The sequence below is a fragment of the Cygnus olor genome, chromosome 1, assembly GCF_009769625.2.
Source record: "Cygnus olor isolate bCygOlo1 chromosome 1, bCygOlo1.pri.v2, whole genome shotgun sequence".
Taxonomy (NCBI): Eukaryota; Metazoa; Chordata; class Aves; order Anseriformes; family Anatidae; genus Cygnus; species Cygnus olor.
The window spans coordinates 62,207,540-62,223,075 of record NC_049169.1 but is presented as its reverse complement, the minus strand read 5'-3'; the positions used below and the strand labels follow the sequence as shown (position 1 = coordinate 62,223,075).

Sequence of the window (15,536 nt, the reverse complement as noted above, 5' to 3'; positions counted from 1 at the left end):
TAACCCTTCCAGGAGCTACAGGACGCTTTCAACAGAAATATTTTTATGCTGCAAGTGGATATATTCATTAGATAGCCTCTAACATTCTATTAGCCTCTAGTTCCACTCGATTGTTTTAAAAAAAGATCATGTTCCCATAGATTGTCTGACTAGGACAGATCATTTCTCCTGTAAAAGATGACTTCAGTAGGCAGACACTGACTGTCTTTTAACATTCTTAAGGTAACAATCATTTTTGATTTTTTTAACTAAAGAAAAGGCACTTCTTCTTCAAGGTAGTTTAGTGTTGATGAAAGTTATTAGACTACCAAATAAGAAACAAAGTCCTCTGTCTCATGGCATAAGTAACTATCAACATAAAAAGATTTGGCATGCTTAGCAGCACTGCATGACCAGCATGGTTTAAATGGTAGTCCAGGGACAATCCCTAAAGCCAAGGGTTATATAGCTCTCAGGTCTTCTATTCCAGCTAATGCAAGGAACAACTGCCATATCAGGAGTTGGACTTGATGATCCTTATGGGTCCCTTCCAACTTGGGATATTCTATGATTCTTGGGATATTCTATGGCACTTCATATGCTTTCAGTCCATGATCTTCATACAGCCTTTCAGCTGATCTTCACAGTGTTCTTTTCTGTCTCTTTCTTTTCTGAATCTCTTTGCCAGAAAGGATGCAAGCATGTTCATTAGCTATGCTGAATGTCCCCACCAGTAAGCAGACAACCACAGTACAAGCTGAAGGACAACCTCTCTTAGGAGTCTTAATCACATAAACATTTATCGAGGAAAGAGGCTTTTAATTGAGTTGCTTGTCTAGATGAGAAACATCCTTTCAAGTTTGAGTGAGTAACGTCAGTCAGTTAATGCAAGAGTCATATGGTTGATTCAGAGTGATAAACTTGGTATGTTTGTTCAGTCTCAGGCTAGGCAGATCAAAATAAGGTCCCTTTAAAATCATTGGCCTGATGTTGTCAAAGAAAGGAGAGGTGGAAATAGAACAAAACATTGTATACAAGAGACAGACTTCAAATACAGTGTTTGGAAAAGTGATCTCTTTCTCTAGGTTTGTAGATGATGTGTGGTAAATATGTTTTGACTTTTGTTTAGACAAATGTATAACAGTGATTCATTTATTTATTTATTTTTAAAAAGATACTGAAGCAAAAGACTCTGAGTGAATTACTCCAGAAAACTGTACTGTAACTGAACTGTTACTGTAGCTCAAGTACTGTACAGAGGACACCCCAACTTAGACAGGGCAGGACTATCACAGCTGCTAACTCAGCCTGCAATACAGTCCTAAAGAGTTCAGAAGTATCATGGAGTGAGGTGTGAGACAGCTATATCATTTTTGAAAGTCTATTCCTAGCTGTACTTTCTCCTTTTAGAAATCTCTTTAGATTAACACTACCGTTTAAAGAAAGGAACTGCAGGAAAACAGCTATACTCTAGTGCGAAGCTTGGGTAACATTTCCATATGAGCCCAATTCCTTAGTCATGGAGTATTAGTCTTTGGAAAATCTGAGACCTGAGAAAGTGCTGCTGTAATTCTAAGCTTGCAGCTTCCTTAAACAGTCAGGCATGCTTTGATTTTTTTTCTCTTTTCCTGTTGCTGACATGATTCAACTAATCTTCAGCTGGAGGTGAAATGGTTATAACCATTCCAGGCACAGTCTTATGCTGGTGCAAGTTGCTGTGCCATTTAGTGACACTAACAGGGTCTTATTGTAGTCCTGCAGTCAGAACTTCCAAAGTATCTTTGCACAGAACGAGTCCAAATTGTCCTAAAAACAAACAAACAAAACACACTTGGTTCCACACCTGCAAACACAGCTACAATACTTTGCTTATTTCCATCTCTTTCTTTTCAGAGGATATCACAATATAAGGATAGCAGAATAAGTACCTGGAACATATCTTTATCCCCATTGTCTCCTTAGATTTACAGATACCCAACGTTTTCTTTATTGAATTTTAATATTGAAAAAATGTCATATAGCTAGATGAGACATTTTCTTCATGGTACAGCTGAAATAATTGATGACATTTCAGCTTAAGTTAATACAGAATTCTTTTTTTTCAGCATGTATCAAAATTATGGAAGGAGTTTTTTCTCATGCATACATTTCTAAGAGGGATATTTTCCAGTTCCAAGTACAATAATTAACATTTCCCTCCCTCTCCCTCCAGAAAGGTCTCCTTGTCCTGTGCTAGTTTATGAAATTAAAAGGATTGACCCTTTTTTTCCTCCTGACTTTCGTTTATTTATTTATTTATTCACCTCCACTAAGTTTTAATAGGCAAATGATATGAAAACTTTTACCTAAAATGGCAACATTACCTCTTTGAACAACATGGCAACATTATTATGCTTCGATAACTTCCCTCACCCTAGGTAAACCTCAGAAACTGCAATTATCTTTTTATGACTGAATATATCTGATTACAATCCAAGATTTCTGCTCATATAACCAGTAGATTTCTCCAACTGTGTAGTGGAGTTTTGCCAACAGAAGTTTTGGCAGACATTCAAGCTGCCACGATTAGAGGGAAGTCGTAATGGAATTTAACAAACTTTCCTTGTATTTACTGTTAGTGAAGAAGGGAGGAGGAAAACAGCCAGCCATACAACCTGATTTCGTCTCACTCACAATCTCTCCGACAAAAATGTAAACTTTTCTTTTTGAAAATCAGTTTTTCAGAGAAGGGACATTCAAATTCCACATTCAGATCATCCTAGTAACCTTCTACCTTGAATTTCGTGTAGCCCTGATATATTGACATTGGTGGTGCAGGGTTTGTAATGTTTCTTACTGCTGTTTTGTCCTCTGTGCTTTCATGATGTCTTAGCCTCATCCACCTAATTCTTAACCCACAACCTACAGTCAGGTTGTCACCCACATCACATCTACCTGCCTCTGGCAAGAGGAGAAAAGCAATGCTTTCTTTGAAAAAATTCTACAGCACTGTTGCCAAATATAAATTAGCTGGGACAGACATCTTTCATTTGCTTAAACAAATTAGATTTCTAATGTCAGGTCAGGGCATACTGCCTAAGTATAGGGAAAACAGTGTAATTAGATCTTTAATCACACAATTTTCCTGAGAAAGGGGTCTGTGACCACAAACATTGAGCTCAGTTATGATGCAGCACAACACCCTCTTAGGGAATTTCTAAAAGCTACCTTTTCTAGGTGTCATTATTCATTAAAAATGAAATTCTTTGCTCTCCTTAAAGCTTGTGTTGATTATAGTCACGTTTTCTTTCATGACTTTTGAAGACACCTAAAGGGAGAAAGGAACTGCACTTTGCTTATAATGAAACCTCATCTTTATAGGGTTATTTCTTTAGCTTTATATAAAGTATATCTATTGTGGTACAAACACTCTTTTTTCACCTAGTGTGCAAGGCTTTCCATAAAGTTGGCCTTCAGCCTCCTGCATGCAGGCAGTGAAGTTTAACAGGTGAGATGAAGCCCCTCTGCATAATTCACCTGGAATGAAGCACAGTTATTCCAGAAACCTCAGGTAGAAACTTGCTTTGAAGTACACCAGCTTGGTCACCCTTAATGATTTCAGGGACAAGCCAGTCTTGGAGAGGGTTACACAAACACAGCATGTTGGACCAAACCTCTGCTGCTAGAAGTCCATTAAATGAGGTTGAAATGTGGCATAATCCATATAAGGATCTTTGACTGTCAAATTTCGCCATATTCATCCATCCTGTCACATTCTGTTGCACAAGACTTAAAGAACAAATTGTTCTTGACTTCTTCCTTGTTTTTATAGTTTATTGTTTATAACTTCTTCCTGTTCAACCACTGCATGTGTGTTTAAGACATGGCAGTTAAAAATTATTTTTTAATACAGGAAAAACAGCCTCCACAGGGAACATTACGATACATCGTGCTCTTACAGTTCTCTGTTATTCATATATTGTTTGGAAGGGGACTTCAAATACCCTGACCTAACAAGAAAAACAAATATTATCATTCTGCATTACAAAAATTCCTAAACTTTGTGTCTTGGTGAAGATTTTAAATGTAATAGAAACAGAAGGGTTTTCAATTTATATCAAATTCAGTGGTAGATTTTCCTCTGAAGTTTTGCTTTGTATGGTCTTTTTTTTTTATTTTTTCAAACATCTTTTAAAACAAAAAGTGTTTTGTTGTTTTGTTTGGGTTTCTTTTGCTTTTAAACTAGGAATTTATACAATAATTCTCTTTATTCCTACATACACCTAAAGCATTAAATTAAACCCTTCAGTAACCCCTATCTGAAAATTACTTCAAAATATTTCTGAAAGTTTCAGATAATTATGTGTCATAGCAATATACAGGTTCCTCTTTGTTTTCTTACATTCCTGTGTTTGATTCTTAATGTCCAATGAATATTTCAAAGACTGAATATTTCAAATACAATAAATTAATATTTCAAAAGACAATAATATTTCAAATATTATTGCAAAATAGCTGTTTTTCTAAAATGAATATTAATCAAGCAGGAATATCAATGATTAAATTCATTTTTTTTGAAGACAAGAGAACCTGCAAAATATCTCTTAACTAGTTACAGACACCTAGTTAATTCCAAATGCTTAAGCCTTTGTAAGCTAGAAATGAATTTGAAGATTGTCATAAACAATGAGATTATTGAGGAGTGTGTGAAACTTCTCTAACCCTGTCAAGAATCTAATTTCTCTAACCCTGTCAAGAATCCAAATAATATATTTGTTCTTTTTGACCAGATACAGTGTCTGGTCTTGTACTGAATTTTATAATTTAAGTGACTTGTGCCAGTTCCTCTGATCATATTTTTCCTGAGTAATATGACACTAGCTATAAAAGCCTGGATAGTTGGTTTCAAAAAATCCAAGAGTCTGGAAGAGTAGCTCAGTATTTTGCATCTTTAATGACCAATGTAATAGTGTAGAAACATTTTTGATTTATAAAATGCCTTTTAGTTAGGTATCACAAAGGTTCTTATGAGTAAAGATATGCCCTCGAGTGCTTTAAGATGTAAGCTTTGTGTAGGAGATTACATCCTTATACTCTATCAGTTTCATAGTTTCATTAGTACCATGTGCCAATTTTAAATATTAATTTTTGTATTGAATATATAATGCAGAGTCTGAGCTTTCATTCTTCTCTTTGATTGTACTCTACAGTTTCTTAATTTTAAAGAACAAACAGACATGTAAGTATCTATGCAAAAAAATGTTTTTTATGGACAAGCATTTCAGATGATTAACTTTAATATTGTCTCATGCCCATAAATGTAAAATTTTCACTGAGTAGGTTACAGGTAAATCATCCAACCCAGTTTACTTAATCAGACCTCTTTAACATGCTCTGCAATTATATCATCTGTGCTGTTGAGCTTGAAAATTTTCCTTCTTATTACCATCCTCTTTATTTCTGCCTAACTAAAGGCAGTTTAACAGATATTTGCAGTGATATAGACAGTTAAATCAGGCAATGAGATATCTCACTGACCACAGGGATTCTTTTTCATGGCAACAACTGCAGACTGGTAGCATACTCTTCTTGGGAATAATTCACCTTCCATCCTAGTCTGCCAGGGAACAATGGTACAGCTCATGTCTTCCCTGTAAATATGAACAAGAATATGAATCAAATATGGCCAGAGAGGTCCATGGTTTCTGTCTCATTTTGTGTTTCTCTGGTGGACCCACATGGCCTTCAGAAAGCCCAGCATTAAGACAAGTAGAAGGCACCCAAAGAATGTTTTAATTTATGAAGACCTTAAGCCATCCAGGGCTTTGGTTTTGTAATTTCCAAATTTCTGCTAACATTTTAAGGGAATGCTGAAACTTGGAACATCCAATTTTACACAGGATGTCTGTACATTTTGGCTTGCACATTCCTTACTGTCTTTGTAATGGGAACCTTCAGCATGAAACAGAACACTAAACTGTACTTACCTTGCTTCATGTAAGCTCAGATAAAGCTTCTGGCAGTCTCAAACTACTGCCACTTGACTCTAGGTTACTTCTTAACTGCCATCTCATTTTTGCAACATGCAGAACCAAAATCTTTTGAAACCTACTAATAGGCAAAGACCTCCTCTGTTTATAGCAGGAAGACAATCTACCTTTCTGGACAAGAAGGAGTGTTCCCAGGGGTATTGTTACCATCATTTCCTATGCAAAATACGGTGAGTGGTTCTGGTAGTCTGGTGAAATAACTTTGCAGTTCTCATACATGTTCATGCTTGAAAAGGAGTATACCTTGTGGCTCACAGTGTGTTTATCTGTGACTCCAGAGAGTCACATAATAGACCCATAATTTCATCAACTAAGATTATAATGGAAAAAATAGTTAATATTTATCAGGCTTCCTGAATCAAAGGCATCCTGGTCTGATAATAGCTATCTTGGCACTGTTTCACTTCTGTAGGAATGTTTGAAGAGTCCTACTTCTGTTTCAGTGCACAATGAGACAGTATCGAGACCTTCAAAGTTGCCCTCAAACTGAATGGTTTCCTTCTGACAGCTGGTAAATAACATGCCTGGCACAAAATCTTTTGTACAGTAAATAGATGCAAGTAAACTGAAATTCAGAAAGAGTCATCCACTTTACAATAAGTCCATATGTTTCAACACAAAATAGCTTTCTAGGACCTAGCTTGTATGTAAGTGAAATACTAAAAATACAACTTGGTTTTAGTGATGGTATTTCAGATAGCTGTAAAGAATGCATTTATCAATGCATGAAGTGACTTGATCTGATAACAAGGTCAAAGAGTGGAATTAGAGGGGATAGGAGAAACTAAGAAGAAATTTAAGAATTTACTTAGAGTCAAAGTTTTAAATGCAAGCAGACATAAACAAGCCAAGAGATTGATAGGTTCATCTATAGGATGATAGGATTGATAGGATTGATAGGATAGATTGTATGCAGTGGAAATTAAAATCTGTGTCCCTGTGATATAAACTGAAAGGAAGCTGCAATGAAGAATATCTATACACAAATATAGTAGTGGTTAAGAAATCTCTAAATGTGTTGAAAATTTATTCCTGCAACATCTGGTTCCTTTTGCTTTGGTTGATTTTTGACTGACAAAGTGTTGTAAGTGTTCAATGATTTTGCACAAGAAATGTTTTTGGAAATGAAATGGTACTCCCATAACCAGGAGCGAATAATAAAAATACAATAAAAAGGAAGGCCAATTTCCTGAGCAGGAGTGTTAGATTCATCTTCAAAACTGGGTTCCATACCATATTCTGTTATCAACTTCCTTGGCTTTCCTTTGGAAAAATTAGTTCAGAGCAAAGTTTTCTTATTTTTCTTTTACTTTACACTGCTTGTGAAAAAGACTTGTGTCCTTGTTGCTCATACCCAAAGGGAATTCCTCAGTGCAAATTAACTGCAATGGGAGTTTGCATCTGTCACCTTCCTTCTCTACTTCAAGGAGAAAACACATACAACAAATGTCTTATGCCAGCCTTGCAGCCACGGAAAGTTCTTTAGGGGATGACAAGCACAAGTTAAAATACAACTTGTCTGTGACTAACCGTGTTAATTCATGTGCTGTAACCATGTCTCTGCCGTTTTCCCCAACAGTCCTACAGAGATTTCATGGCGAAGAAGAAAATCTCTCTCTCTATGACTTTATCCCTTACTTACTTGTAGCAAGTAAATTCTGTTAAAGACAGTAATATTTCCTTTGTTCCATCCTTATATCTCTAGTTGATAAACTCACTAGGAGAGGAAAGCAATGGAAACAATAGAACAAGTTGCCCAGAGAAGTTGAGGAGTCTCCCTCCTTGAGATATTCATAAACTGTCTGGACATGGTCCTGGACGACCTGCTCTAAGTGGCCCTGCTGGAGCAAGGTGTTGAACCAGGTGACCTCCAGAGGTCCCTTCCAACATACACCATTCTGTGTATCCGTGTGAAGATGCTTTTTTCAAATATTCAAGGACAAGGTGTTCAGAAAAATAATATATGCATAACTGAGTTAAAAACACAAAGAAGTTATACTGCTTTGTATTAGCTGATGATTTTGCCTTGAAAATCTTAAAGGGTGGCTGTTTTGTCCCTTCAAATATCCTGTTCCTGCTAGATCTCTTATTCCAAAGAGAGGAAGGGGATACCTGTCCTGAAACAGATATGAGAAGTAACACCATCGGTTTAGATGAGCAACGTGTTGAAAACTGTGCTTCCCAGACTCCTGATGTTTAATATCATCTGCAGTCACCCTGCACCTCCTTACCCTGTTGCCTTCCATTACATTCTGAAAAGTTAATAACACTGTCAAGACAATCATGCAGTTTCTAGACAGTGTCAGTTCCTATGCCTTTCCCCTACCTTATTTCACTTTTCGAGCAAATGTACTGTCTATATATACTCAAGGCTTAGATTAAATTCTCTATTAGAATCATTGTTTGGCCATGAACTTGTTACCTGTAAGTAATTGAAAGTTGTAGAAAGTTGTGGTTGTGAATACAGGAGAACATTAATGAACTGCAGCTCCTTCTGAAACCATAGCAAACAATTGTGGAAAAGAAAGGCTCACAGAAAAGTTATTCTTACTGAGGGAAAAAAAAAAAAAATCACATTCAGATTAGGTTTTGTCTTAAGGCAAAATTGACATTTGATCAGTGGAAATGAATAAATGTTTTATCCAAAAAGAGAAACAAACTTAATATTAACCTGAAGCTCAAACTACATTAATCTTCAATTATGAAAAGATTTAGTTCATATGTGCATTTTTCCCTTGGTTATTTATCCATACATAAAAACACCAGCAGAGCAAAATAATGACTGTTCTCACCAGAATTTATTTCAAAAACAGAGGAAGTAAGAACTCTTAGAAATACCAAGAAGTGGTCAACATTTCAAGGGATGACACCAATACCATTTCAAATTGTGTTAAACAAAGGTGAAAGCTGCTCAGTAAATGAATTTCCTTTATATTTTTTTAATTGTAATAACATAATTGATTTTCATAAGATTTTCTGTAGAGTTTGTTTACAAATGTTTGAAGACATTGAATTTCTCTTCAGGCATAATTCTGAACTCTTGAATTCTTATCTAAATTCAGTTAAGTTCAGTGTCGATTCAGTTAAGGTCAGTATCTAAGTTCAGTTAAATTCAACCCAAAACCCTCAAAAAAAAAAAAAAGACAATTGCGTGTTCAGGTCAGCTGCTCTACATGATCTTACTTGAGTAGGGTGGGTGTACCAAATGAACTCCAGAGGTCCTTTCCAACCTCAACTATTCTGTGATTCTACGATTATTTTTTTTAAAGCTCACGTCCTAAGTTCACACCAGTCTTTAACATATACATACATATATACAATGTCTTTTTTGTTCAAATATAAGCACTAAAAATTAGAGATATTGTAATCCACTGATCTGGCACCTTTACTGGTGATACATGAACGTGTCATATATGAATAAAATGAGACTCATCCTAAGCCAGGGGGAAAAAGAAAAGTATGGTAAAATGATTATGGGCCCATCTCAAACAAATGGTCCCAACAGAGTAATAACAAATAACTATTTTGTTTAAAGAGATTATCCCAACTTTAACTTCAGCATATTTTTGTCTGGATAAAGTATTCGAACTCAGAAACTATATATTTCTCTCTAAAGTCAAAGACACAAACACACACAGTATATACAAGTGTGATATATATGTATATGTACACACAAACATACTTGAAGGGTAGATGTGAGTGAATTGAGTTACAAAGTATGAAGCCAGGCTCACCACTGTTCTATTTCAGTGTTGTGTTGCTATAATGTATTTTATTTTCATGGAGACAACACCAATAAAATATATGTTGTGTGCTATAGATACAAAGACAGACTACAGCTGTAGTGATGTTCACTTCTGGAGTCTGAATATCTTTATAACAGTCCTAGGTTTCCTCTAGGAATTTGGCACCATGATTCCCACTGGGGACACTCATGGCACCAACAGGTATTCACAACACATACCAGAGCCACAATTAGTGCTAGGAGGTAGGAGTCACTCCACCTAATGCTGTGATACTGTAGGCTTAGACTATAGAAAATGGGACCAGCAAACATTTATTTCCAGTATGGTCTCTGACAAAAGACAGTTCAGGTGTTGAAGAGTGCTGGATAGAAAAATGAATGTCCATTGCTTTCTGTACAAGCAGGAGGAGACAGAGGGCACTTATTTAGAGGCTGCAATAGTTTTCATTCTCTCAATATTCCCTCCACTTACACAGCGGAAAACTCAGGAGCTTAACAGCAAAGAATTTTAATCAAAATGCTTAATCTGAATAACTGATGAAGAGAAACTGCAGTAATAGAGCTAGAGAATAGAACTGCTGTCAGGAAAATGAAAACAGGTTTTAAAAAGAGCAATACCAGGATAAGAAAGACAGCTTTGGAAGGAAATGTGTTGTACTGACCAGCATTCCCTTGCAGGATATTAGCAATTCAATTAGAAGTCTTTACAGGTTTAGTAGCTCATTGTTAAAAATACACCTCCATCCTACCATGCCTGTTGTTGACATATAATATCTGGTTCTGTATAATCAGGATTCCTCCATGGCTAAAACCAAGTGAGCCTGAGGCTCTTACATCTGCAGAAGAGCACTTGAGGTTTTAAAAGTGGAGCAAGGATAACCTGTGGAGAGAAATCATGAATGCCAGCATCTACTCCCAGTAAACGAGTGTGCACTGGAAGTAGAACTGAAGGGACTTGCCTCCAAAGAAGAATCTGTCTCAGGGCATATACCGTTGAGTTTCTGTGTAGAAATTGTTTCAGTGCTACATTTTTTTCATTTAATGTTCTACGTGGAAATTTTGGAGTGTGGGAAAGAGAGGCAAGGGGGGAGGCTGTGGTTTGGGAACAAAATAGTTGTGCAGTCCAACAGATGGCCAACTTACAATGTTTTTTCTCAAGCAAATTCCATAAAGGAGAATTTAGCTCGAGTTTGAACCACAATAATAATAATAATATGAATTCTTTTCTTACTGGGGGAAGTGGGATACATTATTTGTTTCTTAAGTATCTGGAGCTTTTTTACCTACGCTGATAAAGCCGACATTTCTCTAGTGGCAAAATATTCAATATATGATTTTTTAATCACAAAGATAAAGCAAAAATGAGGCTTTGGGACTCGAATTGTAAAAAGTCTATGATTTTTTCATTTGTAATTTATAGCAAACTTGTCTATTTGTATTTAATATGACTTTAATTTCTGACGTAATTACTAAATGTCTCAGAGCATAAGAATGGAACTAAATATTTCACCTAGTTTTCACTAGAAATTTAGTTTGAAATAGGCTCCATATTTGGAAAAAAAAAAAAAAAAAGGATAAAAAGGAGATGAGAGATGATGGGTAGAAAACAGGCTTTGAATATGTTATGAAACATAAAGTCAGAGACATGTGCGTGTGTAGAGCTTTGCAGAGAAATGCTTACACTGCTCTTGTTAAAATTCCTCTAACCCATTCTGGATTTCCATAACCTTCACCAACTCCCTTAACTTGGCTGCAAAATGTATAAATTTAAACACATTTATCCCACACACTTACAGAAGAGCTTTAGAATATATATTTGTGAAAAACTTTTGTATACAAGTGATTTTCTAAACTGTAATATACAGCAATATTCTAGCCAGTCAGCAGTAAGAACAACTAAGATCAAACCACAAAAGCACAGTTGTACTTATTCTTTCCAATTACACAAACAACGAAAGGGGATGGAAGCAAGGCAAACAAACACCTGTAATACTGGGTTTGGTAACCCAAGAGAATGGAAAGGTGTGAAAGGCCAAAGTTAATTTTGAAAATTATATGTCCCCTTGAAGTTATTTCATTGTACAGTTAGGTAATATCTAAAAGTGTAATAACTGCTGCTGGAAGAAAGAAAAAAAGGTAAATAACTTATTTTGAGGTCAAATTCTTCAGTTACATATGATCCTTTTTCTTTAATCTGATATTTTGTATTTCCATAATATTCATATTTCATCACTACAAAATGAAAACTCCCTTTCCTCTGTCTCAGAGGGCTCTGCTGGCTCAGAAGGCCCTTGTGCCTCACCTGGGGCCATTCACTCCCAATATTAGATATCAGAATAAATATGGAACACCTGAGATTTTACAGGTTAGATTTAGAAAGACTGATAAATAATAAATAATAAATAAGTTTTTGAAGGATGTACAATATTTAATTAAAATATTAAATTTCTGACATCTGCAAAAGGTCAGTGTAAAACCAGAACCATAGAATACATAGATAGGTAGCTTTGGCTGGCACCAGACACCAAATTCTGGGGAAAAGTCTATTTGGTCTTGTTGGCAGGGAACATGTATATGGCAATGTCTTCCAAAGCCCCTTGCCATTTCATGTAGGCATGACAAAAGGAAGAATTCATGCCTGAATTGGCTGGCTGTTCTTCCTTCTTCTTACATTTGGATTTGGTGATTTAGAGATCTTTCCCAACCTAAATGATTCTATGATTTTATGGCTTCTGTGATTAAAGCAGAAAGACCAAGAACAAGCGCCTAATTTATGTGCTCAAAGCCACCTCCCAGAGGCTCCTCTTTTCTTGACTCTAAACAGTACTGCAGAGATGAACCAGCTAATTCATGCAACAGAAAGGGAGAAATGAATCCCCCTCCTCCTGTTCATGTCCCTCTGTACATATATATTGTGTTTTCTCAGGGAATTTGCTAGTGCAAGGTTAATTCAGGTTACCAAAGATGGAGACATGCAATTAAAAGCAATAAAATCTCTGTGGCTTATTGAGTTACAGCTCATCAACTGATTAGAGGTAACTTGTTAAGCCTCAGTAACTCAATTGCTTCAGTCATGTGTATGTACCCTCAGAGGCAGCTTGACTCTTCTGAAGCTTGCATCCCCTGGGCAAACATGGTCACGCTGCAACATTGAAGCTATGGGGAGAGATTGGCTAGTGACATGCTCTGTGCAGGGATTAGCAGTGAGTGGGTAAATTCTCCCTTGCTGGTTTGCAAATAAGCATTACTCAACCTTTTGCCTAGGTCTGTGATAAACCAGCTAATTCAGCTATGTTGCAGTACAGCAGACTGCACATTAGCTATTAGCAAACTGCCACACCTAGATGTGTAACACACCTGGCACTACAGTTCATCCACCAGCACAAATGAAAACACAGCAAAGACATCTAAATCACTGCTTAACTCAAGCTAGGGACTGCTCTGTGTGTGCAGAAGTTAAGCCAGGAACAATGCCGGAGTTGCACCTCATGTTAACACTTCAGTGAGGACAAGCCCTCCTCAGAGAAAGATTAAACTGCAGTGACATACAGCATCTTGACACTTGAATGAGAACAGCTCCAGGATTTTTAATACACTTTAATTCACAGTGTTAGCTGATTCATTTGCCTTACTGCATGTCTCCAGGTAGGCAAGCCTGCACTGAATAGTTAGTACACCAAAAGCTATGTGTCTGCAGTGAGACGAAGCTTGCTTGAAATCTAAAAGGTGGCATGTATTTTGCTGCAGAACTCTCATCCAAGTAAACCAATATAACTGAAATGTTTAATTTAATCTCATCGCTTTTTTTTTTTTTTTAATAAATAAAAATGCTCCAGTTATACAGACATTTACCTGAACTCAAAACCAAATTTTTAGTTCCTATTACCAGGGTAACAGGTTTCATTTCCACATCTAAATATAATTTTCTTCTCAGTTCTTTTCCCCAGCGTTAAATTAACAACAAGCAAACAAAGATGGTATTATCATAACTTATCAGAAGTATTTTAATGAAAATGAAAACTAGACAAATTAAGAAAACTGTTGACCAAAGTGTCAGCATTAATCCCTAGCCCAAAATGATGACTAAATAAAAAAAAGTGAATTTCTGAGTTAGTGTAGAAAAACATTTTCTTTTCTGTAATAGACATCTCTTCCAAATGCCCCTTTCATGGCATGCTGTAGGAAAAGTGCTTGCATGAATATTCTCTATAGCTTTAGCAAACCAAGTGAGAATCCTCTCAAAGATGTTCCTTCCATTTCTATTTTTATTTTTATTTCTGAAAAAAAATGTGTTTTTTTCAGACAACAAGGTTACAGGATTTTTCTAGTACAACATATCAAAAAAAACTTATGTGTAATTAGAAAAAAAAAAGATATTTACCTTTGTCAGAAATATTGTGGGTATTTTGGAATATCAAACACATCAACCTTTTGAGATTAATATTCTTCTCTTTGATCAAAAGAATAAACATTTTGCAGTGAAATATTTACAATTTGAGATTATTTTCCACTGTCTTTTATGTGGAAATAGTTAGGATGTAAAAATTTCATTTGTGTGGGTTGAAAACAAATTATAAATTTGCCTACAGGAAGACAACTTAATTTTCCACATTCTCTGACTGAGAAGCTGTTCAGACCACTGTGTAGTTTTACAGCATTCAGGCTTTGAAGTACCTAAATGTCCCTCATGTTGCATTAAGACTAGGCTTATGTATGTCCTGCATAAGCAAAGGACTCTTCATACCTGTCCTTCAACTCTGCTCAGAGCTCATCCCATCAAAGAAAAAACATCTCGAAAAGACAGGAAGCCAACAGAAATAAAAATATTATCAAACCTCTGCATAAGGTCAGACTACCTCCTGGATCAATTGCTCTTAATTAGTTACAGATATTAGCAACCCCCCAAAAAAATCAATAGCTAAAGGGAAATGTTAAGTTGGCAAAATTAGCTGATGGCAATGATTAGGTTAATGAAGACAGTATACATAGGTTTGCAAAGTACTCCAAATGAATTAGTACATACAAGAGTGGTAATACAGACCCACCTGAGACTGTCCACTTACATTGACAGATTTTGAAATCAAAGTAATCTTGCTAGGGAAATTAATTAATGATTAAGGGCGTCCAGTTTATCAAGGAGGTCCAAAAGCAGAAACAACACACTGAAGAGGGAGGAAATAAATAAAATGTAATGTGAAGTGTTTCATCCATGGTGGTTTCAGTCTTCTCATTTTTGCTTTCAGTTTTCTTAGCCCTTAGGAAAGGAAAAAATAAAATAGAAACAGAAAGGAGGCATTACTGTCTAGTGTCTACAAGCACTGAGGGAACACATCACTATAAGAAGGAATTGAAGAGGCTGGGAGAGTTGACTCTAAAAAGGGAAGGTTCTATCAGTCATGACAGAGTTATAAAAAACAAATGAATTGCCTAAAGAACACCAAGAGAGATGTCTGTTTACCTTGAGTTCAATAATACAGGATGCATTAATAGGCAGCAAATGTACAACAGGGGAAAAAAATACAGTTTCATGCAACATTTAATTAAATTGGATCTCACTGCAGGGAGATCTTACTGATCTAAAAGCTTGGCAAGACTTAAAAAGGATTGTGTTTGTATGAATTACATGGAATATACATTCTTTTTTTTGGAAATAGGCTGATTACAGAAGACATATTATTGTCAAACAAGGTATCAGGCTGGAAACCTAGGGCTTGATCCTATTGTCAGTAAAGTATATGGAGAGCTTTTAACATGGAAGAATTTCAAGACTCTGTCCTGCCACC

At 36.0% G+C, this 15,536-nt stretch overlaps 1 protein-coding gene and 1 long non-coding RNA gene across 4 annotated transcripts in view; one reads left to right on the top strand and one right to left on the bottom strand.

Moving 5' to 3' along the window:
• Positions 1 to 15,536, top strand: part of CHRM2 (cholinergic receptor muscarinic 2) — a 103,867-nt gene that overhangs the window by 46,400 nt on the left and 41,931 nt on the right. The window lies entirely within an intron of this gene.
• On the bottom strand, positions 1,252 to 5,603 carry LOC121072117. The gene is made up of 2 exons (XR_005821021.1): positions 5,497 to 5,603; positions 1,252 to 1,785 (listed from the first exon to the last, which is right to left on the bottom strand). It is a non-coding gene; the product is annotated as an uncharacterized LOC121072117 (long non-coding RNA).